Below are 25,086 nucleotides of genomic sequence, written 5' to 3'. Positions count from 1 at the left end.
AGTTCACTAGGAATGTCTGAAATTGTTCACAAGTTGAACTGAAGTATTAAGTTTATGCTCGATTTTACAATCATATTATTCAGTTGTTTCAGTACAATGACTGGTTAGAGTACTTAACTCCCTGGAGTTAGAAAAAGAAGAAAGTGTAAATTCATAGTCAAAGTATGCTCTTGCCTCTTGGGATAGCTGGGTATAAGTTAGCACGCTTGCATGATCAAAGACATGCATAGAGAACTGAGTCTAGAACCACTCACTCAGACTCTAAGAAAGACTATAGCGTTGGACTATCCCTGTGGTCTTTTGACCACGTGGAATTCTCGGCTTGGAGTTGGGTTAACTGACGTTAGAGTGTATACCCATCTCAAATGTAACATCCCGTCAATCATTCCACCTCAGTTCTTGAGCACCACCCAGCTTAGACCGAATACAGCAGGAAAACTAGAATCTGACTTTATCCTTTAACTCACTTCTACAAAGGGAAGGAAGTTGATATTGAAACTTTGGAGGCTTGAAAATCATGTTTCTGTCATTGCCGTACGTTGCTGGCATTGGATCATTTGGGTTATGCTCTACCATGGTACCCCTGACACCAGTGACCATCTGGACATGGCTCAACTAGCTATGGTACATGTGCTCTGTCTATCTCAAGTGAGTTGGGCAGGGCAATGCAGCAGACACAACCTGACATGGAAAAGAAAATGGAGGCTTTCCGGTCTGGTGAATAGTGTGCTTCAGCCCTATTTATCAGATCTCTGCATCTGGGGGTTCCTGGGCCCTGATCCCCCTAACAATGTGGTATTTGTTTCCTTATCTGCTCTTGTCTCATTTGTACTTATACCTCAGGAGCCACATGGAGGAGTGAGACTGGCAAGGTAGTGACTGCGTCCTTGAGTCAAGTTCATAATATTAAGTACCATCTTGAAACACCTTATTAGCTGTTGCTTTCTCTATTAGAGAGCTCTCAAAGTCACCTATGGAAGAAGCCATGAGTGATTCCCACTAATTCTGAGGAAAGGCTAAATATGGCTTTTTGTGGGGTGGGCGGGCCATACACCTTGGGCTTTAGGCTCAAAGGTAGCTGCTGGCAATATGGTGGGTAAATTTGCATAGCAAGCCAAGACATTTTTGGGAAATGGTCAAGAGACCAAAGTCAACATGGGGCAGCTGTGTGTGTTTTGGGGGGTAGGGATGAAGGGAAGACTCTTTGTGGCTGAGGAATGGGTATTCAGTAAGCAATCTACTCTAAAGACCTGGGCTGAAACGTCAGGGATCCCACCTAACCCAGCCAAGAAATGCTTCCACACTTTGGGCAACCTCATTAGTACAGTGGTACATGTGAGCAGGCTGAAAGAGCTGTGTGACCAGAGGGACTGTGGAGACGTGACAGAATTCTGCCAGGCACTCCTCCCCTCATGCTGAGACACTACTGCAGGGTCAGTGATGGCAGCATCTGCTTCTGTCACCAAGCACTTGCTTCAGGGGAGAAAACCCGGCATGTAGCCTGCACCAAGGTGCTGTCATAAGGCGGGGGACACCATGCTGTAAAGACAGTGACAGAAAAGGGGCCCTTGTGGAGTTTTCTATTTCTAGTTATGAAGTGATCATAACCAGAAAGTATGCTGAAAAATCACGTGGAAGGAATAAGATTTTTAAAATCTGAAGTGTTGCTAGATAACTGGAATGGGCAAATGGAATAAATCAGATTTAAAATCTGAATTTAGAAGAACTCTATTGTGTACTATTAAATGGTAAAGTAGGATACTATATTTCAGTCTGCTTTCCTCTCATCCTAAACCAAGGGAAGGGGGTATTCTAAAGAATGAACCGTTTATATGAACAATTTTAGGGTTTTAAATGTAAAAAAAAAAAAACAAAACACCACTGCTAACATGGAAGCCTCTAGAAATTTTCTATTGCAGGGCCTTTGGGGCAGTGATTTGAGGAGAAGCATTATGGAACTGGTACAAAAACACAGTAAACATATGACTTTTACTTTGAATTTGGCATTTAAATGTATAACGGATATTACCTTGCAGGAAAAAAGTAGTCCAAAAGCTAATGAACCGAGTGAGGGAAAAGGACTGTCATTGTACCATTTGATTCCTAGGCCAATACACTGACACTATTCAGACCTTTTTCTTTTCTTATCTTTTTTAAAAGACTTTATTTATTTTCTTGAGAGAGAGTGAGAGAGAGAGTGAGAGTGAGAGAGAGAGCACAGAGGGAAAGGGAGAAGCAGACTCCCCGGTGAGCAGGGAGCCTGATTCCGGGCTAACATCCCAGGATGTCCAGATCATGACCTGAGCCGAAGGCAGATGCTTAACCGACTGAGCCGCCCAGGCGCTCCTATTCATAACTTTTTCAACAGTCTTCCCTCACATATATGTATATCTAACCAAACTGACCAGCAAGTATTTCATTTTTTTCATGTCTATTCTTCTCAAGTTAGGTTAGCTAGCAAAACAAGCTCCTCTTTCTAGCCGCAAGCCAGTTTTAAAATAAATCATAGAAATGAATCTTAGTTGGTGTCCTAAAACACACAACATCACGTTGTGCTTTCTGGTTCCCATATGAAATAATCCTGAATTAAGTCAAAATGGGTGTACAGCCTATCTAGCATGTGGATTTCAGGATACAATAATTTTTTCCTTTGAGCCCTTCACCTATGATACTTGTACTATAAATCCTAATTGTTAAACACAGTCCACTTTCTACTGTAGTGACGTTACAACAGTCGTCTTGAAAGTCTGCGTGGATGTTCGCAGAGCTAAAGAAAGCATGTTATTTAGAACCATCTGTATTTTAAACATAAGTAAGAATGAAGTGCCACGTACTCCAGTAGAATTATTTTATGATATACTACAGCAGAGCACTTTAAAAGCAAGCAGGTAATCTTAAACTTTTCCTCTTCCAAGGCAAGAAACATTGCCTGATATTTGGTTTCTTCTTTAATAGCCTGGCTGAATTATATTAAATCCCAATGTGGTTTTCCTTTCCAGGCAGAGGCCCACATTTATATAATCCTCAAAGCCAGTGCTTGAGTGTTTCTGTACCTTTCCACAACTCATGTTTCAGAGACAAGCTGTGTTTTGAGGAGCTTAAAGGAACAAGAATCCAGCTGCCTTGTACCATCAGCACAGAAAAGTCGAACTGCGGTGTATGTGTCGTAATTGTATACGGACAGGCAGAACTTCTTTTTCTCTCTCTGTCTGTACATAGACCAAAACTATGAAAAAAAAGTTCTTATAGCTATGTAGACACAACACCAGATCCATTTAAGCGGTCTCACCCTGATATGTCCTCTCTGAGTTCTAGGTGGCCTTTCCAGTAGAATATGTCCTTTGTTTTAGCGCCCAACACCCCCTTAGAGCTGGCATTAACCTTCCACGAGAAACTTACCATTGGCTCACATTTCCATGTCTGATAGGACCTTTTCTAGTTGGGCCAGATATCCACCTCCAACAGGGCATTCATGCTTCATCTCTAAGGATGATGCGGACCCTGCTAACCCCCATGGTTAAGAATATATGTGTTTTTAAAACTACTTTTTGTGATCTGTGTGCTTGATACATCAATTACCACTTTACGGATGGTTCTTCATAACTTAGCTGATTTCCCTTAGAAAAGACTTGGTTGTTTTTAAATAAGATGAAGACAAAAAGAATCATTTACAAAATAAAAAGAGACTTTCTATTTATTTGTCCAATTTCAGGTCTGCATAGGACCAGCAACCTGATAACCAACCCTCTCCCCTCCTGATATCAGGAAGGTTAGCAAGTGCAGGACACTATCTAAAAGGCCAGGGGAACTCTTCTGGGAGAAATAAGAATACAGGCTCATTACTTCTGGGTTGCTGACCAGATTTGATAGGTTAACAGCTAAGAAATCCCTAGGAGATTTCAGGGTTCTGGTAGACAAGGAGAAAGGTGAGTCTGCCAACTTGATTTCTTGCTTCTTGAGGTGATACTACTACTACTACTCAAGGCTGGAAAATTTAGGTGGCAGGATCCAAAAAAGGTCCTGAAATAGCTAGACTAGCTGCTTGGAAACTGTGTTTATCTACAAATTTTCCAAGAAGCTGCTGCAGGTGAGCACAAGATGGCAAAAATGCACAAGTACCATTGAGCTAACATGCACACTCCGTCATTATTCTGTCCTCTTTTCGGAAATGCTATTGGACCAAGCAAGCAGTGAGAAAAAGTAAGTGCATTTTTAAATTAAGCTGAAGGATGGGAATAGTCGAGGTAGCACATTAACCCATGCTAAAGGAGGCAGACCGGGGATTTTAGTTGCTGTACAATTGAAGCAATTACTTCAAACAATAAATGTATAGGGTCTTTTCGCAGCACAGATAGATGAGCGGGGAAGTTCCAGCTGCAATTAGAAAACCTACCGCTCAATGTCAGACTTTCGCTTACAAAGCCTAAGCACGTGAGACGGGTTTTGTTTCATGAACTCTCTCTCTATAAATCCAAGTAAATGTAATCGAAATTATGCCTGTTAGAATCATGTAAGTCTCACCATTCACTGGGCCTCCCTTCCACGAACACAGCTAGACAGCTACCTTAGGAATCATGAAGCACAATCAGCACGTTCGGAAAAGTGATGCAGGGAGTCTTGTATCTACTAGAGCCTTCAGCAAAAAGCCACCTCTATGTGATCCCAAACGTTAAACAATGTTCCTAATCAAAGAAGCTTTCAGACAGTCCATTTCCATACCATCTTTGGCAAGTCATTGAAGTGACTTCTACCAACAAGATTAAAACGGAGGGTGGTATTTCAGAGAACTAAGTGTTCTTACAAAATGAAGATATAACTTACTCATCTTCTTCTTTAGTTATAGTAATCAAAGAACACAATGGGTAGTGAGGAGGGCACGTATTGCATGGAGCACTGGGTGTTATACACAAATAATGAATCATGGAACATTGCATCAAAATCTCAGGATATACTGTATGGTGACTAACATAACATAATAAAAAATTATTTAAAAAAAAACACAAGGAAAAGACCTTAATCTGTACAGATTTAAGAAAAAGTTTATTCTAGGACTTAAAGAGTGACTTGGAAGATTTTCTAACTTACATATTCCACTGGGTTGCTTTCTTATATTATCTTTTCTGACATTAAATATCATTCCAGGGCTAGGAGAAGGGATAAAAAAAAGAAGTTGTTTTGATTTGCTGCATGAAAATAAGATATCTAAGAAAATTATCCTGGTTATGTCATTAGACAACATTTCCAAAGGCTCGAGTCTTGAATCATTCATTTACTTCTGTTCCTTTTTAAGATAAGCTCCTGAGGTAGCATTAACCACTGACTTTGAAGAGCCTAGAAAAGTGCTATTTTTTCCCCAACCACAATATGATTTTGTTTGTTTTATTTTTGATCTAGTTAGTATTCTACAAGACTGAAGAAGTAGTGTCTTACTTTATGTGAAGTTATAGTCAATGTAATATGCTGTTTCTTATAAACCTATACTGCTAGCCTGATAAACAGCTCAGTTTGGATATTTTAAAAAGCAATAAATGAATTAACTAAACAAGTCATCAATTCATATGGTGCCAAAGGTATCACTATTTCCCCCAAAGGGCTTAACTTATTTGAGATGATAAATTTATATACTAGGACAATCTAGTTTTTCTGGTTTTCTAGACTAAAGACTCACTTATTGGATCGATGTCTGTGTCCTTTAAAATGTGTTATTCAAAGTCATCTCCAGCTGCAGATAGCTTTCTAATGCTGGTTAATCCTCTACTCCTTCCATGTTAAATGAATATGTTTTAAGTTAATAGTGAGATTACTACTGTCTAACAGTTGTGCTAGAAACGTTTGAAGTATATACTGTTTTGTACTTATCAGAGCTTTGGCTAGACATTGTGTCAAGTATTTTTCCTTTGTGTTAGGTTATTACTCATATACCTGCCTAACACTCAGAGACCCAAGGATCCTTTAATGGGCAAGCTTTTGTTTTAAAGCAAGAACTTGGTAAAAAAAAAAAATTCTGACTTACCACAGGAGCCTTTCCCAGAATAAGCAGATGGATTGAGAGTTCTTCCTTCTCCCAGGCCTCTTAAACATACAGCATCCATATTGGGCTTTTTTTTAAAGATGATAAAACATGGGGGTGACACTTGGGTCTATAGTTCTAGCATAAGGTGAACTAGTAGCAATGGTTGCTTATGACATGCCACTTTGCTGGGCTTTCACTGAGATCTCCTGGCCCATTATGAGATATTCCTATTTTTATTGAACTACGAAAAGGCTTCTGGTTAGCCTACGCGGGAATGTCAACATCAATGACTCACTGTAAAGGAAGTTTCCCTGGTTCATAAGAAATGTAATATTTAAGCAACATGTTTCATTAACTTTTAGAACAATCTCGTCTAGTTTCTGAACTAGTAATGACCTGTTGCAAAATTCTGTGCTTGCTAAGTAATTGACACTTAAATACTACTGCAACCATGGGATGGATAGAAGTGATTAGATTGGTGCCCCCTGTGTAGTCTCTCTTTATTATCCCGATTATAGTCATTAAATAAATGTAACTCGAGCCAGTTCTAGAAGCTTTGGACGGATTCACGGTGGCATCTGCTATTTTCTGGTCTTAGAATGTCGGCATTTTTAGCGTCAGAGAATGTAATTAGATCATTCATTTCCTCAGCTGAACTCTGTAGCTCTGTGCAAAGACAAGTCTTCTTTGAAAGCCGCTATTCAGTTCCTAATCCAATCTTTATTAAAAAGATTCAATATTGTAGACAAGGAGGTTAAAACAAATCCTCAAAAAACTAATGATCAAGCCCTTCTATACCCCACAGATGCCTTCTAGTGCAGCAAAATCTGAAATTAGGGATGTTTATAGTTGTTACTTTTTTTTTTTTTAACTAGGAAGCAGTCCTTAACAAACTACAGAGCATGGAGATAATGAGTTACACCAAAGAAAATAGTGAGAGAAACAACACTAAAGACTAAATTTTCTTAGTCCCACTAACATAAGCGAAGTTCTACTTTTTTTTTTAAAGATTTTGTTTTTTTTAATTTTTTTGACAGAGATAGAGACAGCCAGCGAGAGAGGGAACACAAGCAGGGGGAGTGGGAGAGGAAGAAGCAGGCTCATAGCGGAGGAGCCCGATGTGGGGCTTGATCCCATAACGCTGGGATCACGCCCTGAGCCGAAGGCAGATGCTTAACCACTGTGCCACCCAGGCGCCCCGGAAGTTCTACTTTTAAGGCTAATTATCAGAAGTGGATGTAATTAAAATTTCTTTCTGAGGGTCAGTCTCTCCAGTGTTGAGGTTCCCTACCCTAAGTTCCATTTTATATTTGCACCTACATCTAAGAAAGTCCCTTGAAAGGCTAAAAACAAATGCCTTTCCTTTCGACTCTGAAAGCCCTGTCATCCATTTCACACCATGCCTAGCCAGAGTGACTATACAAATGGGAAGTCATTGGCTACCCTAGATTTTGCCCTGAAGTTACACTATTAGAAGATTAAGAAGGCTTTCAAATACTGCCAGCTTTTTAAAAAATTTATTATTATTATCATTATTATTTTATTCAGAGCATATGGGGTTTGGTGATTAATCTCTGCTCAAAATCACTATAATTTAGAGACTGAAAATGAAGTTTACCCCCAAATGTGAGCTAATTCATGTAATAAATCTGTGTCCCTACTATGTGCCAGGCACTCTTCAGAGCTTGGGATATGTCAATGAGCAAGATAAAGATCTATTCCTTTTTAGGGAAACACATAATGGATTACAGGGAAACACATAAATGGATTACAGTCTTTCAGAAGGTGATAAATATTCTGGATAAAAAGAGAGCAGAGTGGATGGAAAGTGCAAGGTTGGTGATGGCTTAAACAGGTTTGTTAGGAAACCAGAAGGAATGCCATATTTTTGTAAGTTAAATTTATTGGATTTTTTTATATGCCAAGTGTGATATATGATGCTTAAACTCTCATTTAATGCTATGGGGGAAGTGTTATCATCCCTACTCGACTGGAGAGAAGGTGAAGTACAAAAGTCAACCAACCCCCTAAAAATCCCACAGGGCTAATACATATGCTCTTAACTTCTTTGTTTTAGAGTTATACAGGCAAAAAGGGAGAATTAAACTCAGTTCTTCAGACTGGAAGAATGTGAATTAGCCAGAAAACACTTTCAGGAAAGAGGAATTGATAGCAGTGAGTAAAGGATATTTATGTCAGCTTGGCTAGAATACAGGACCGTGCTGGGTGATACGAGGGGAAAAGGTTGAAAGTTGGGTCAAACTGGATTAGAGTGAATTTTCAGAACTACGTTATGTCTAGACGGTACTGGGAAGACTTTGAGGTTTTGAGCAACGGTGTGGAGGCCGGGGTGGCCACAAATCTGAGTATGGACCATGGCATCAAAGAGTCACATCGCTTCGTAGTATGATAGTTGCATGAACTTGCCACTCAGTGATTCGACACTGCCGTTTTTTTCATTTAATACTTGGCTAATCTTTTGGAAACAAAGTATTTTAATTGAAAGGTTAAGGTCTAACAATCTCAAATGTCAGATCCAAGGTTATCCCATCTTGCCAAGCTATGATGTGTGGTGACCCTCAAACTTCAAATAAACCAAGTGTCCTAAAGGTAGCTTAAAAAAAAAATCAAAGACCATTATGTCTAATAACCTTCATTCTAAGAAGATCCATCTTATCCTAAAAATAGAATTCCCATAATGCCAGTTTTCTAAACGCTGATATAGGTGAATTGGTATTTTGAAATGTGATCACCTAAAGGAGTATCCTTTATAAAAGGCAGCTACCGACTAAAATAGTCACATCGTTATAGCTTCTCATTTGAAGCGGATTATACAGCATTTCCCCCATTTGATATATGTTCTCCATATAACTTGAAAGACTAGAAAGATCAGTACCAAGGAAATGCTGGTTAAGAAGGTAGTGAGCACGGTGAGAGACAGATTTCTGCTTCTTATGCATTTCGAATAGTGATATTAGGGTGACATGTGCCTTTCTGCATTTTTAAAATTAAATTCCTTAGAAACAAGCTAATTTGCCAGATAGTAATATTTAAAACATAGGTAAATCTACAGTCTACTTTGGGTTACAGATAGAAATGAGGGTGCTTTAGAATTCAGTCATGTGAAATTAAACTCAAAAGCTAAGAGAACCTACAAAATGAACACATGCATGTCTAAAGCATATAGAATGCTGCCCACTATAAGCTTTGAACTATCGACTTGGGCATCATTCACTGATACTTACATCCAGAGTTATTGAGAAAAATTTCTGACGTATTAAAAAATGAACAGTAAGTTTGGATCAAATGGTCACTAGGATTTGAAAAAATTCTTCTATGCTGGGTTTTAAAACTTGGTCAGTGTATGGTCTATTGGTTTTTAGGCTGTTTTCCTGGGACACATTGGGGTCTGTGGAACAGTAATGAATTGGCAACCCAGTTCAGGCATCTTAAGGAGCCTAAAGGACATCACATCCTTACCCACATTACAGCTGCATTATGCTAATTAAAAAACAGGTTTCTTTTTATTTTGGCAGAAATTGTGTTAAGGGATAATATTAATTAACCAGTGCTTGTGCCAAAGGTTTCATCTATTCCTTCCATTTTTATTGGGTTTTTTAGGAAACAGTTTAGTGGCAACTTTAAAAAGAAGAAACAGAAGGAGAATAAGAAGTTGTCCTTGGGTGAAGTATCAGGTTGGAAACTATTCACCACTACGATAATTATTAGCCAGGTGATTACACCCATCAGGTCAGATCGATGTATGAGCTGTGAATACTCCGTTGGTAGAAGTTAACCCAAGGGCTTGAAAAGACCATACCATCTGGAGAATTTCAGTAACAGCTTGTCTGCCTTTCTCAGGCCCTGAGCAGATATAAACTAGAGGAACATATGGATGTTACTCATTATAAATAACCTTAAGTTAAAAAAAAAAAAGATTCAAAACTGTTTTACTTATACCAGCAGATGATAAGGTGAGCTGGAGTTTCCCATTTTGCCCACTCTGTAATAAATCACAATCAATGTTGCAAATGAGAGCAGCTTGTCACTCATTCACTTGGCCATCTGGTTATTGGTTATTGAACACCTACTGTGTGCCAAGTGCTTCACTCTGCTATATATACAGTGCTGAGAGAGACGAGGCCTCTCTTCTCAAGGGGCTTACCATATAGGCAGAGGAGAGAGAACAAGCACGTAATAGTTACAATCGGTGCTAAGTTTTTTAAAGGAAATGTTTCTGATTAGGGTAGAAAGCCTCATTGCCATTAATAATGTTTAATAAGAGCAAAATCAGTACTACTTCAAGGAATCCTATATAAATTGCTTTCTTATTTAAATCAACCGTGGAAAGATGCAAATTTGGTCTTAAGGGTTTAATTACCCTCTCCAAAAGACAGTTTTAAAATGATGACATTAACTTAAATCACGAATTAGATGGACGATATTTACGTTCAATGTTTGGGAGTCTTCTAGAACCGTGTTACAGCCTGGAAGAGCATCTGTGTGACAGAGCCCGCAGGAGGAAAGAATCTTGTGATACGCTCGGTTATTAAAGAACGTCAATGATGATTTCTGAAAAGTTATCCAAATTTCTGAATCAACGTTATTTTCATAAACACCAGAAAGAAGCACTCTGCTCACTTGGCGTTCAGTTTTGTCACTTCAGAAGGGCAAGCAATTCAGAATTGACATGAACCTCGGTAATCTAGAAACAAACACATTCTGTGGCACTCTTAATAATCAGATTTTCTGAGTACAATAGATCAGGCAAAACTACTGAATCACAGATTTTAATCAAACAATATAATGAAAATGTAACCAGGCCACTCCCAAAAGTGGCTTTGGTATTTAAGTAACATCGTCTACTTACAAGAGCATTAGAAAGGGAGTATCCGATAGTACCGGGTTAATGTCAGTCTCTAAAAACTTGGACTTTATTATCAATGCAAATAGGAAGCCCTTAAACAAGTGTTGGTGGCATGAAGTGTAAGAGTCCAGACCCTGAAACAGAACAGAGTTGCTTCCCTTGTTTCTATTAAAGAGTTCTTATACAGAAAGTTGAACATTTGTATCTCTATACACTATCTGGAAACAGAACTACAGAATGTATTTTGTACGTGGATATGCCTAAAAGATCAATAACAGTACTGTCTGTAGTTTAGCACAAAACTAAGATTTTATCGTAGACTGTTCGCATGTCTACCGAATCTGGCAAACCCGTGACCCTCTCTATTTTCTAGAACTATCCTTTATGTCCACTCCCCTCCTCCCTCCCCACCAAAAATTTTTTAAAAATTATTTTTAGTATTCTTCCCTAATCTTGCCTCATCGCCATCCCAAGTTCCTGTTTCCAAAAAAGCAATACTTCCTTATATCATGTATCTTGTCCCTCACGATTCGCCAACTCGTATTACAGTGTCATTTTGGTGTTTTCTGTACACGTAACATAAGAACTTTTTAAGATATTTAGAATACTTGAAGTGAAGAAACTGTTTGTGGGATGAATTTTTCCTTCACCTTCTCAAAGAAGTCCAACGAGAATCTAAGTTGTAAGAAACCACTTGTAACTGACCTACTTTTATGGTTGAATTCTTGTGGGAATGCCCTATTAGACCTCATGGCCTTCCTGATTTTATATTAATCAGGTATCTCTCTATCTCTCTCTCTCTCTCTCTCTCCATATTTATATATAGAGACCTGTTCCCTAGAGAAGCTAATCTTTTCCATTTGCCCTGGACACACAGACACACACACACACACACACACACACACACACACACACCGTGCCTTCTTGTGTTGCGTCCTTAGGCTGTAATACTTACTGCCTTCACCTACGTGGATTCCTTCCCATCATTCAAAGTCCACGCAAGGTGTGTTGCCTCAGGGGAATCTTCACTGACCTCTCACCAGCCTACTGTTTTTCTACACTTGCCACGACCTATCGTTGCCCTCTGATTCATACAGAACTCTTTCCCCAATTCAATGAAATTTTGAGGTCAGGTCCTACTTTTCGATACCCACATAGTTTGGTAAAGAGTAGTGCACTTACAACATTAGAGGTAACACATATTTTCCATTTGCCTCGTAATATTCTCTTAAGCAAATCTTTTCTCTACATTGTTGATTTGTCATGAAATATAGATTTTTCTTCAACTGTTAAACGATCTCTGCTCAAATTCATTCTGTCAACAGAGCTGGGCGAATTTACCTGAGTCAGCATTTTGTTTTCCTGATTTAACAAAGAGATCTATTGCATGACAAATACGGACTAAAGTTTTTGTCTTTCTATCCAAGTCTCAGCGCAATCCATCGCTCCTTTCCAAATCCAGCTCTTTCCTCTCTGCCATCTGTACTTTCTCTTGGTCAAACTGGCCAGTCTGTGTCTTTGGACATGCACCTGCATAATTTGCTTATGTGCTTCTCTTAGGATGCATTTTTCTTCTACCTGACATCCACCATTCTTTTAAAAGCTAAGTCCATTATCACACTGGTGTCCTTTTCTTTTCTGGACCCTACCCGCACCACTTCATTATAATAAAGCCACATATTAGTTGAGTATGTGTCATTTTCTCGAAATTTCTTATAAGCATCAATTGTTGGCATTTGTGGGTCTGCTAGCAGGTGTCAGGTCAATATTATGAACCAACTTTCAATCACAGCTAACCTTTAGTAATTGAGAACTTTAGACAAGCTGAATAAACCAGAAATCCCCAAAGAACAAGTTAACAGGCACCAAACAAGCATCTATGCAACAAGATACCCTTCAGAAGACAGCTTCACCATTGAATAAAATCAGCTTTTCAACTGTTTGTCAATTGTCAATATGTATGTTTCTGAAAAGCTTCAGTTACAGGTAAACCTTGGTCTAAGCAGAAATTGTTATTAAATCTCCTTATTATTAGTCAGCTGTGGATGGAAGAACCTATTCGATCAGTTACATATTTGTTTCCTACTTCAAAAATGGGATTGCACTTAAGGTGTTTAACTTTAGAAGCAAAGGTTTAAAAGAAAATACCCAAACACAAAAACAAAAAATACTACCACCACCACCGCCCAGTGTTAATGTAATTAAAGCACAGCTAAGACTTTCTTTTAAAGGACAAATATTTGCACAACTACTCAGAAGAACTAAGAAATTCCCGCTTCTGATCCTCTGATCTAGAGGTTGGTTATATGTTTCCCCCCTGGATTAACATTGTACCCCAAAGGCAGACTGGCTCAGCATTCTTTTTTTTTTTTTTTTAAAGATTTTATTTATTTATTTGACAGAGATAGAGACATCTAGCGAGAGAGGGAACACAAGCACGGGGAGTGGAAGAGGAAGAAGCAGGCTCATAGCGGAGGAGCCTGATGTGGGGCTCGATCCCAGAATGCCAGGATCATGCCCTGAGCCGAAGGCAGACGCTTAATGACTCTGCCACCCAGGCGCCCCTCTGCCACCCAGGCGCCCCCAGCATTCTTCATATAACCTTGCCATGCCTCTGACAGGTGTTCGAGAATATGACAGCTCAATGATAACAGAATGCACTTTGGCATCTGCAGTACATATCACAGAAGATTCAAACAGGTTTGGACCCCTAATCGGACACTTAAAATACAGAAAATAAGTGTGGTCAATTGTGCGAAACGTTTAGAACAAGGAGGGCAGCCAGATCCAATATGGACACATTTAGTGAGGCCATTCATCACTTTCCAGTTCTTGGAGTACGGATTAACTCTAGACCTTAGGAGGACTGAATTGTCCTGCCCAGATGAGATTTAAGTGGTACCTTAAGAGTTAATATTTGTGGGCCCGTACTGGTTTATGAAGCATGGCCACATTCTCCTGCTCGACCCTCACATTGAATAGTTTCAAGGTGTGCAAGAAAGAAGGTCTTCTAACTTTTCAGCTGAAATGTGTTCATCTCTAGATTTTAGCTTGCCTCAAGCTCACAAACAATTAAAGCAAGAGTATTTTCCAAATATCAGCCGAATTGTTGCACTGAGAATTGTAGTTCCAGAGCGGGTGCATTTCTGAAGCAGCAGCTCTGAGAAAGCATTTGTTTATGGCTTCACACTTAACTTTAACTTGGAGGCAACTCATCTGACTGATGGAGAAAACGAAGCTCAGACCTGGTATCTCTTGTCCGAAATGGCAAAGTGAGTCGTGGACACGGCCATCTGCAGTTCAGAGTCTAAGCTCTTAAGCCCTGACCTATGTCACCTCCTTGAGACCTGATTCCAATTCTCTAATTCTGGATCACACCCTTGTATTTCTCAGTCGAAGGTGTGATCTCTGTAAACATCAGTCTCTGATTAACATCGGTCATTCTTAGGACTGTTTTGCAAGGTGGGTGAGGCAATTAAGGGTCAGGGACATGGAGCAGCATGCCTAAGAAATGGCATAGCTGTCATCCCAATGTGGGTCCAGAGTCTACATTCTTTGTTCCACGTGATGTAGACATTCTTCTAGATTTCCACTCACTAGGTGTTCTTCCATTGCCAGGCTAGCGACATAATCCACATAATAGGTGCTTACTAAATATTCAGATAAACACCAAGATTTAAATCAGAAAGAGTCATGCTTGAATCCTGCCTCTCATCTCCCATCTCATGCTATGACCTTGAGCAAGCTGATACGTAATGATCATATCTGAACTAAGAAATACAGATATCTTTTCTATCTAAAGTTACTTATAGTGAAAGATAAATGGGAGAATGGAATGGTACTTTATAAACCATAAGTTCTATAAAAACCAAGTGTAGTAGATTCATTTACCAGTATGGACAAGCCTTCATCTGCACTCTGGGCATTGCATGAAAAACAAAATAAAAAGTTTTATAGGTTAGAGAAAACCATCTGGTTCACGGGTAAAATGATCTAGTTTACCAGAATCTTTTTAAAAAGAAGTAACTGGGATAGTCTCCTAATAAATGGAGATTAATTACGCTCTTAAAAAACCCAAAAGAGGAGAAAGGATTTGGAAGTGAGGTGATAATACAAAATAAGGAGTATATCGATTTTCCTTGGATCAAGAAAACAATACTTGAGATAGCAGGAACAATGTCAAGGTCTGTGCTTTTTCATCTTTTTCATCCTAAGATCTGGTTAAATTGAACTATGTTTAAATGCTTTGCTTTATTATTTCCATGACTGTAGGAATCCACATACTTTGTTATGCTTTCCACTGAACAACGGAATTATAAAACAAATGAATATTGAAAGTTACTCTTAGATCACGTGGAAGGCTTGTTGAAATACAGCTGGATGAATCCCACTGCTGGAGTTTGGCTCAGTGGATCTGGGATGGGGACCAAGAATTTGCATTTTTAACAAGTTCCCAGATGATGCCAGTGTTGCTAGTCGGGGGACCACACTCTGAGAACCACTATTTTAGATGAATTCTCTCTAGCGGTGAAATACACGTGAGTGTATAAGCGTCCAGTCTTGAAAGACTGAATGAATTGGATTGTGAAATGGGAGCTTATGTGTTTCATCTGTCACATAAAGATCTCAGTCTATTTCAGAGCAAGACTGTGCATCAGAGAGAAATAAGGCAGCCTTTTATCCAGAGAAAAATGTGAAACCATATATCCCTCCCCCAAATTTATTCCAGGTGGAACAGCGTTTTAAATCTCACTTTTCTAGGATTGTTACTTCCTATTCTACCTGCTCCCTTACTCTGTGGTTACCTAAAAATTTAAGTGACAGCCCTCCTGCATTCTGCCTTCTGGTAATTTCCTTACAGCTGAACACTCAGCCTGCTGAGTTCACTCAGAATTCTTACTGGTTTAAGGCAGTTAAAAGGTCACTTGCCTCTAGCTAGCTTATACAAGTTACGGTAGCACAGAAAACCTGCCAGGCTTCTTTAATACTGAAGCAATAGCTCCTGTGTTCCTGAAATTTCATAAGCCTTCATGTTGTGTTACGTTGATGATGTAAGAATTAGCAAGCGTTAGACAATTAAGTGTTAAGATTAAAATAAGTTGAGAAGAGGAAAAGGATGAGGTAGGTAGTCAGGAGAGGCTACCTCAATGAAAAAGTAGCTTCCATTTTTAGATCAGGAAGCAATTTGTCCAGATTTTGCTCACCCTAGAGGGGCAAGCTTCCTTCCAGGGTAGAAGGATGCGGGAAGGGGAGTAACCATGGCAACCTGCCCAGCTATGTGGGCAAGCATAGGACGGGGCCGCACGCACTTGGAAGACTTTATTTCTAGCCCAGTCGCTCCGGTTCGTAGGGGTGGTCCCTCCTTTCCCACTTCCTTCTACCATAATGCTGACTTGGGGAAGAACGCTCCCACTCCGTAGGGAGGCTGAGAGGGGGTGGAGACTTCAGTGAGACCAGGGGAGGTCAGCTTGACCAAAGCAGACTCCAGGCTTCCAGGCGGAGAACACAGAGTAACTCCCTGTCTGCTCTAGCGTGAGCACAGCAAACACCGGCCTCGCTAATACTGAGTGCTTGAATGATTAACAGTTCTCAGGTAGACGAGCAGCGCCCCATTTTGATGAAGGGATTCTCCACTCTGCCTTCCGTTTTCACAAAGACACATAATTCAGTTGTTCCAGGGGCAAAAATAAAACAAAACACCCACATTTCTAGGTCACAGAGAATAAAGTATTCTTAGCATATTAGATTAAAAATGTCCCTAACAAACTGGGTTAGGTACTCTTATTCTCTCCAGAGAAGGAAGCTTAAGGACCAAGGGGTTATGCAATTTGCCCAAGGTCACGTGAGCAGCCATGGGGTAGCTGGGATTTGAATCAAGGAGGTAGGACTCTGGAACCCATGCTCTCATCCCACTACCTGATTGTCCTGGGGGGGGAGGCAGAAACTGGCGTGAACGTCAGCCCTTCGTGTCCATCCTCAGCATCACGGGTTCCCTGCATCCGAAATTAGTGTGGTTTTTGTGCAAGAGGAGACTGAAGGTCTGCTCTCTTTCTGATTCATACAACCCAGTCGGGCTACGTCACTCTGAGTTAGGTTTCCACGAAGCCCAGCGACCTGCTGTTGCAGTGTCACCAAGACGTGACTTTGGCCTGCCTCTGTGCGACTCGGTGGCATGGCTTCAACTTCAGAAGTACACGCAGCACCAGGGAGAATTTTAAAATGCCACATCCTATTGCTCGGGTGTTTCTTATTGCCAGTATAGGTCTCGTTCTGATTCCTTGTGGAGGACAGAGAACCTGACATGTTCAGTCTGTTAACGGACACTCCCCAGCCAATCTGCTCTCAAGCCTTCCCATGTGGGGACGCATGTTCTGATGCCATGAGGGCAACTGGACACACGGGAGAGCCCAGTGTTCAGCAGCCTGCTCGAGCATTTCGGCATCTTGGCTTGTCCTTGAGAAAAGCATCAATGAAATCCCCAAGGCAGGAGAGATTGAGGGAGAGAAACACATAATACCTTCAAAACCATTCAGATAAAAAATATCAGTGGTAGCAAGCCCAGGCTTACGGTAGAATTAGAAACGAAGCAGCACATACTTGCTGCCCTCGTATCCACAAAGCCTCCTGCTGGCCAGTAAGGCAGAGGCCTTCCTGCTCTCTTAATCTTCAGATAATTAAGGCATGGCCAAGCAGGCCAATAAATATCACCCCCAACCATCTGATCAGAAGTTTCTAGAGGTCCCTGTACCACCTTCCTGCCAACAAGAGTCTTAAAAGCAACTCCCTCAACCCAGACAAGGTGACTAAGGTCCATTCAACCCTTGGAGTAAGACAACAAATAAACCTAATGCACGGGAATTTGGACTTTTAGTTGAATATAAAACTGTCAAAAGTCTTGAGTGGAAATGCAGACTCTCCCTCAACAGATTAGACAAGGCTTTTAGCAAGTGCCATGCATGGCTCCTTTCCCTCTCCTAACATCCGCAGGTGAAGATCCAGTTGCATCCAAGACCAGAATGCCAACAACGTACGTTTCATGGCTGAAAGGTGGAGGACGGTCCACTACCCGCAATTCGTTCTAGCCATCCAGTAACATGTAGGAGGCTCTGGCGTAGAGGAGAGCTGGTTTCCTGGGCAGTTGTTTGGATAAGAAGGGACAGAGCTGACAGTGGGAAGGGAAAGGGGAAGTGAAGTTATTTACCAACAGGAAAAAGAATCCAGTCTGCCCTAGGGGGAGACTGATGAGGAATTTAGAGGAAGTCATCAGTCCCAGAAATACACACTGGAAAAGGCTACTGGATCTCCTCCGTGCTTTCTCCAGGGGACTGTCCACGCTGCACACTCCATGTTGTGTGAAGTGTGGCACTGTGTATTGCCACATACCCAGAGCTTCACCAAAAAAGTCTTTTCCCCAAAGGTTACGGAGAGCTCAGTCCCAAATACTTCTGAATTCTCAAGGCAATAAACTTTCCTACAGTGTCATTGAGGCCCGTTTCCCTTCAAGGAGGGAGAGGCAGAACCTGGGGTGGGCGGGGCACCAGGCCCAGAGAAAAGTAGCCTAATCCTGGTCTGACTGTGGGTGTAGGAAGCAAGCACGGCGATGTCCAAGACCAGGGAGACAAGCCGTTTGGTAGCTGCAGTGCTCCCCATTCCCAGCTAGTTCCTCCCTCCACGACAGCTAGTAGATGCTCCCGTGTGGGGAGCTAACCTCAAGCCTGTAAGGAAGATCAATTATAAATCCCATCAAAGCCATTCTGAGAGCCTTATCAGACATCTTGAAGGCATTTCGTAGCTGCCTTCGTTCTTCAACCATTACTTCTGTTTGAGTTAGCTCTGTCTTACCTCCTTCTCCTCCATTCCCCTGCTTTGCCTGATTAGGGCCAGAAATTTTTTCATTAAGTCACTTTATAGTGTAATAACAACATTTACTATTCACGAAGTCTCCCCTCCATAATTGTTAAGTCTTTCCATGTGTCTGGAAGCTTATTTCTGCTCTTCTCATTTTACAAGGGTGCCTGTCTTCCTTCCAAACACAAACTAAAAAGAAAGAGGAAAAGGTGGCGGTGGTGGGGGGTGGTAAGGGCGTGGAGATAACATCCAGATTCTTTAAGTGCTTTTAATCCAGTTAAATTTCCCTTTGGACTCAAACAGTTCCCTGCTGACATTGACGGCAGACCGAATTCCAGGCTAGGAATTGAGTCAAGCAAGAGGAAAGGAAGCAGAGACGAGTAACAGAGTCGGCTCTATGCTATGAAAACCGCTATGCTGACTGGGGCTCCATGGTTTTAACCCATTCATTTTTCCCCCCTTTTCTAGAATTCTTACTTAATCTTTCCAGCCAGTTTACAGCAAGCAGGCCAACACACCTTTTAAACGCTCCAGGGATTTAAAACAAGTTTGTTCGGTCTCTTGGACAGATACTTTCTTAAGAATGCGGGTGTAAGACAAAGTTCACATTTTCCTGCCACACGTTGTCAGTCACCAGGAAAAAGCTTCTGGGGGGGGGGTACAAACCGGGTCCCCAGCCTTTGTCACATGGCAAAAATAAACACCCTTGGAGGAGTTAATGAGGCAGTCAGTAGCCACACCAGCGTTCTACCAGGGTTACCCGCAGAGCTTTTAAACAAGCACACACACACACACACACACACACACACACACACACACACAAAGGGAGGCGCTTGTGAAATGTCACAAGCTGGACATCTGCAGCCGGACCCCAAAGGTAAATGCAGTCCGTGGAAGCATTCCTCTGATGTCAGGCCACAAAACCGCTGTTTCCCCAAGTACGGTCTCCTTTCTAAGATTCCCCCCCCCCCCAGTCCCAGAGCTGCACCCCAAGGGGGGAAAAGCCAAGAGGGGCGGAGATGGCGAAAAATGGAGCCAAGGGGAGGAAGGACGGGAAAGCGACTCACGGCTAGCTAGCGCCTCCGCGAAGCGAGCATGACTTCCCTCCCGCCGCCGAGCCTCCGGGCTGCCGCGCAGCCGACACGGCGGCCGCGCTTAAATAGCCGCCGGCCCGGGAGCCTCGGAGCCGCGCGGCCACTCCCGGCGAGATATGGTTCTAATCAGATGCTGGCAGCCGAGGACTCCCCAGGAATGCGCCGGGATGTTTTTGCTGCCTGGGCTTGGTAACTCCCCCTCAACGTGTCTGCTGAGTCTTCCAAACTTAACTGTTTATTAACTCGAGCCGCAGCCACGCAGAGCGCCCGGCTCCCCTCGCTCGCGAGCCCCGCCAGCGGGGGGCGATCGCAGGGGGCCCGGGCCCGGCGGGGGAGGGACGAACAAGGGAGGGCGCCGTCGGAGCCCCGGCCGCCGGGAGCTGGGGACGCGGGACAGGGGAGGGGGCAAATAAGGACAGGAAAGGGAAACTCCGCAGGAAAGGGGTGGGATCCACCCGACCTTCGTTGCACAAATTCCTGCGCCGGGTTGCCACTTCAGCGATGTGGCACACAAACGTCCTCCTAACCCGTCGGGGCCCTCGGAACAAAGGGCTGCCTTTACTCCTGACTTTCCTGGCAAGAGGCAAGGCTCCCAGCTCCGATCTGCCGTTTCTCCGGTGGAACGTGTGATGGCTCCTTTACCGGCATTGCTGGTGCGGGTGCCCTTAACTTGGTGGGACATGTGTGTGTGTACATGGAAAACATACGGAATTTATGGACGAAATAAAATCCTGATAGATATAAAAACAATACTCTGAAATGGATGCAAACATACACGTCCACCTCTGTATAAGCTATCTAAATAAGCCGTGCCTCTGATACAAAGATGATGTCCTGACCCTCACCGTTTGTACTCCCGAGTGTAGACTCATAACGTGACGAAGTGCTCCCTACACCTCGAAGAAGAATACGCAACATGAGAAATAAAATATTCGAAAATATTGACACGCAGTGCTCAGCAGAAGGCACTCCATAGCTTCGCGAACCTCCACAAGCTGGGAAGTCATCTTCTCCCTATTTTAAAATCATGAACAATTGTACAATACCCCAGAAAATTCTGTCACTTTTTAAGAATTTGAAATTATTTTGTGAAAAGCATGTCTAGGTTCTCCCCCCCCCCGAAGTTGGAGAGAGTGTGTACTAAATGTGAAAATGCCAAATTAGGACTTGGATAAGAAAGGGTTACTGCTTTTACTGAATAAGGGACACACAGCGCATTTACATTTTACCTCTGGGAACTGAGGGTTCAAATCGGGCTCATGGGACACCAAGGATGCATTTTGTGGTCCAAGCCTAGCCCAGCTGCAAAGCCGCTGTGTAATTTGGGGCAGCTCAGTGTGAGTGGCAGTCCCCACTCTCAAGTAGGTCAGGCTTGGGACCGCCCGGGAGCTGGGGGCACAGAGCAGCATAACCCCATGACAGGGAGAGCGCCACCTCTCCTGGCCTCTATGATTTCTGCCACCTGTCTCATCCCCTCACACCTGAGGGTGCAAGGGTGGGGAGGGTGGTGCTGACAGTTTTCAATGTTCCTCTGAGGTAATTTGCTATTATTAAAAAAAAAATGACTTCCTGTGAATGATAAGAAGTATGTAGACTTTAAACTTAAGACAGTATTTATAACATTTACGCAGAGAACTCTAATTCTGGTACATTTTAGGACATACTGCTTTATTTCTAAGACCCAGGAGTCCAGAAGGGTGGTTACACTTCCAAAGGCTGAGTAGCTGGACAAATGACAGCTGATTTCAGGAAATAGAGGCATTGGCAATTGGGGGAAGAGGGGGGTTCTCTTTTAACCTCTGTAGGTAATACTTTCTCAGCTCAGAAGTGACCACCCAAACCCATTTTTTTTTAATCAAAAGACTGTTACTAGAAATGTTAACATACGTTTGCTCTACCACACGGAAGGGATATGTCTAAGGAGCCAGAGGAAGAAAATGATTTCATCTGCCATGGGCTGGAGTTTCAAGAGAAGACTTTGATGAAAACAGTCCATTTATGAGCAGTGGGCTCACACATACAGCTTAAAATAGACAACTCTGTCATCTTACACAGAAATCTGAAGAGTCAATAGTGGAGAACTCTGATTTGAAGAGTATTTTTATAACTCTAGGGTGCTGATATTGCTTCTGGCAGTAATTCAGTGTTCTGCTCACAGTAAGAAAAAAAAAAGAAGCATGAAAAGAAATTTAACTCTTTTTATCTCTGATGGAACAGTTTCCTGTCCCATAGAAATTGTTCTCTTCTCAGGAGGTCTAGAATGAATGTCCTTGCAGCCGGAGAATCACGCCCAAGCCCACCCCGACGTTAACCCTGCCTAAATGGTCTTTTCTTATCCTATTGAAATTAATGTTTAGCGCATTAAGGTGAGGAAAATTCAATGCAATGTTTGAAAAACTATGGTCCTTGCATGACTTTCCCTTGCATAAGACCTGCCTATGAGGGAGAAGGAAAAAAAAAAAAAAACCTGACGACTGTGTTCCCAGCCTAGGAAAAGGGTAGTTAATCCCGTGATGGCTTGCTGAAGAATGCATGGTTTATTATTAAAGTAATCTCTTAAGATTTTCCTGGAATGTGCTTCCACAGCAGCTCTGCCTGGGCGAGCTATCCTATGCATGTGTCTTTTCTTCCATAATTAAGCTGGTTTTCCCCCCTTTAGCTCACAGACCTAAAGCTTTCTCTCTCCCTTCTCCAGCCCTTCTTCTGCCCCCTCCCTAGGGCTCTTGTCTCCCTTAAACATCCCATTCTGAATCCTGCCATTTCCCATGAACTGTAAATGGCACTCCAGATGGATGTGGTCCTAGGTGAACTATCTGTGTACCTTGATGCCTTGCTGGACACTTCCAGATGTTCTAATCAAACAAGGACTGGTGACAGTTTGTGGACCTAGCAAAGTCACAGCTTTTCTTCTTCCTCTTCAGCGTCACAAAAATAAATGAAGAAGATAGCTATTGTTCCCAGAAAATGTTCTTTGACCTTGACTTATCCTGCATATTTACAGACATAGAAAAACTGATCCTATCAGATTTGGCTGTTGGCAAGGCATGACAAATATTGGAGGTTTTCCTATCTATTGATCGATCGATCGATCTGAAATATTTGGATGGAAGTCTTATTGAAGACTGCCTGTTTTTCTTTCGTTTTGTTGGTTGCACCTGCACAGCACCTCAGAACTCAATGCTTACTCTTTGCTGTGATGTGTAGTATGAGTAAAACTCAAATGGTGCTTCAAAAGTTGGGATATTCAAAGTGAAGGACATCTAAAAATTCAATATGAGGGGCGCCTGGGTGGCGCAGTCGTTAAGGTGTCTGCCTTCGGCTCAGGGCGTGATCCCGGCATTATGGGATCGAGCCCCACATCGGGCTCCTCCGCTATGAGCCTGCTTCTTCCTCTCCCACTCCCCCTGCTGTGTTCCCTCTCTCGCTGGCTGTCTCTGTCAAATAAATAAATAAAAATTAAAAAAAAATTCAATATGATAAACTTATCTAAGTAATTGCATTTTGCTACCAATATAAACTTTTATAATGAGAAGTTGTAAAGGGGAAAAAGAACACTCATATGAACTACTGGTTAAAACATCTTATTTGGAAAGCAATTTGAGAACAGCGGTTAAAAATAAAAATACATATAAATCTATAAAATACCAATATTAATTATTATTGTAGCCAACAATTACAGAGCTCTCTATCCTATGAATAAGAATCTATCCCTAGAAATAGAGCAGAGATGTTAATCACTGCATTGTCCATAGAGTAGGAACCTGGGAACAAATTTTGTCTGTCAGTAGGAGAATGATTGAATAAGTTATGATTCATCTGCAGTGCGAAATCATATGCAATCATTTAAAAGAATACCTTAGAGTTAAGCCTTGTAATATGGAAGGGTTTCTATTACCTAATAGAGGTGTTGAGTGAGACAAACACGACACAGAAAAAAATGTAAAATATGGTTTTGGTAATATGAAAAGCAACACCTAACCATTTAAGTTTGACTGTGTGTGTGTGTGAGTTTGTGTGCCTAATTATAAGGGAGACTAGAGTGGATTGCATTATAGACTACTGGGGACCTCATAGAGATGAGAATAGACAGGGGAAGGAAGGGTGTCAGAGCTGTACAAAGAGGGAAAAGAAATGAAAATAACCTTTATGCAGATATATAGAGATCACATTTGTGTATCTAAATGAAATGGTATACGTGCAGGGTTGCATAATTTTTAAAAAATACACCAATTCACTTTAAGATAAGGGAAGAGAAGAGTTATAAAAGAAATCCATAAAACAGCTCTCACTCAGGTGTTTTCCTCAAGATGGTTCAAAAGTAAGTATTCATCAGTGTTCTCATGATCCAATTCGGCCTCTAGAAAAATAGTTCTCAAACATTCATGTTCACAGCAGACATTCTGGGAACTTGCTACAAGGGTGAATTCCTGGCCCCAGCTCAAACCAGGACTGGAAAGGTGTGTGGGTGGGTCAGTGGGTGAGGGGGGCCTGAAGTGCCTGGGAATCTGAGGGCTTAACCAGCATTTCTGGGTGATTCAGATGCTCTAGTCCTGGGGACCACACTTCGGGAAACATGGAGTTCTCCTGCAGGTACGAGCATACTCATTCTGTTCTTCTCTGAGTGAGGAGAGCTCAGTGGAGAGGGAGAAGAGCAAGGATGATAGGAGGCAGGTGCCACTGGTCTTTAGACTCCTCTCTCTCCCCTTGGCTCTCAGCAGCTTCAGACAGTGTCTGGCTTTGGTGGTGACTCTCTCCCTACCCTTTCCCCTGTCATGACTTGTTTTCAGAGAGAGATCTGATATCAGCCATTTGCACTGACCTATACCCAGATGTTTGCATTTCCAATCCTGTGTCTTACTGTGGCATGAAAGGCACAGCTCACTTTTTAAAGAGATCTCAGTTATCAGGAAGAATAGGGATAGTTTTTTTTTTTCCAATTTTTGATCAGTTGGAGGCAATTGTCAAGTCCACCATGCACCCAGTTTAAGGTTACCCAGAAAGAGAGAAAAATTATGTGACTTCCAACTCCTGGGATGACCCCCTACTATCCCTGAAGTCATACTAGATCTTGGCTTCAAAGGGAGCATTGGAAAACTGAAATCGGATATTATGTACATGCTTACCTTTATGGTATAACAAAGGAAAGTGGGATTTAGGATCAGATCTGGGTGAAAGTCCTGGCTCCATCTCTTACTAACTGTAGGATTTAGGGCAAGTGGCCTAACTTCTCAAGGGCTCAGTTTCCTTATCTATTAAATAGGTGT

At 41.9% G+C, this 25,086-nt stretch overlaps 1 protein-coding gene across 4 annotated transcripts in view; it reads right to left on the bottom strand.

The window, feature by feature from the left end:
- DAB2 (DAB adaptor protein 2) overlaps positions 1 to 25,086 on the bottom strand; it is a 157,840-nt gene that overhangs the window by 29,790 nt on the left and 102,964 nt on the right. For 2 of the 4 annotated variants that reach the window (XM_045787321.2, XM_045787322.2), the window contains exon 1: positions 19,796 to 20,038. The exons of 1 other annotated variant lie outside the window; for it this stretch is intronic. The gene's annotated coding sequence lies outside the window, so the exon portion shown is untranslated. Of the gene's footprint in view, positions 1 to 19,795; positions 20,039 to 25,086 lie in introns of those variants that run through there. One more of the 4 variants, XM_045787324.2, reaches the window with a different exon arrangement.

This window comes from Ursus americanus, chromosome 15 (assembly GCF_024610735.1).
Source record: "Ursus americanus isolate L20-20 chromosome 15, mUrsAme1.1.p, whole genome shotgun sequence".
NCBI lineage: Eukaryota > Metazoa > Chordata > Mammalia > Carnivora > Ursidae > Ursus > Ursus americanus.
The sequence above is the reverse complement of the archived record's forward strand: the minus strand, read 5'-3'. Positions and strand labels throughout refer to the sequence as shown.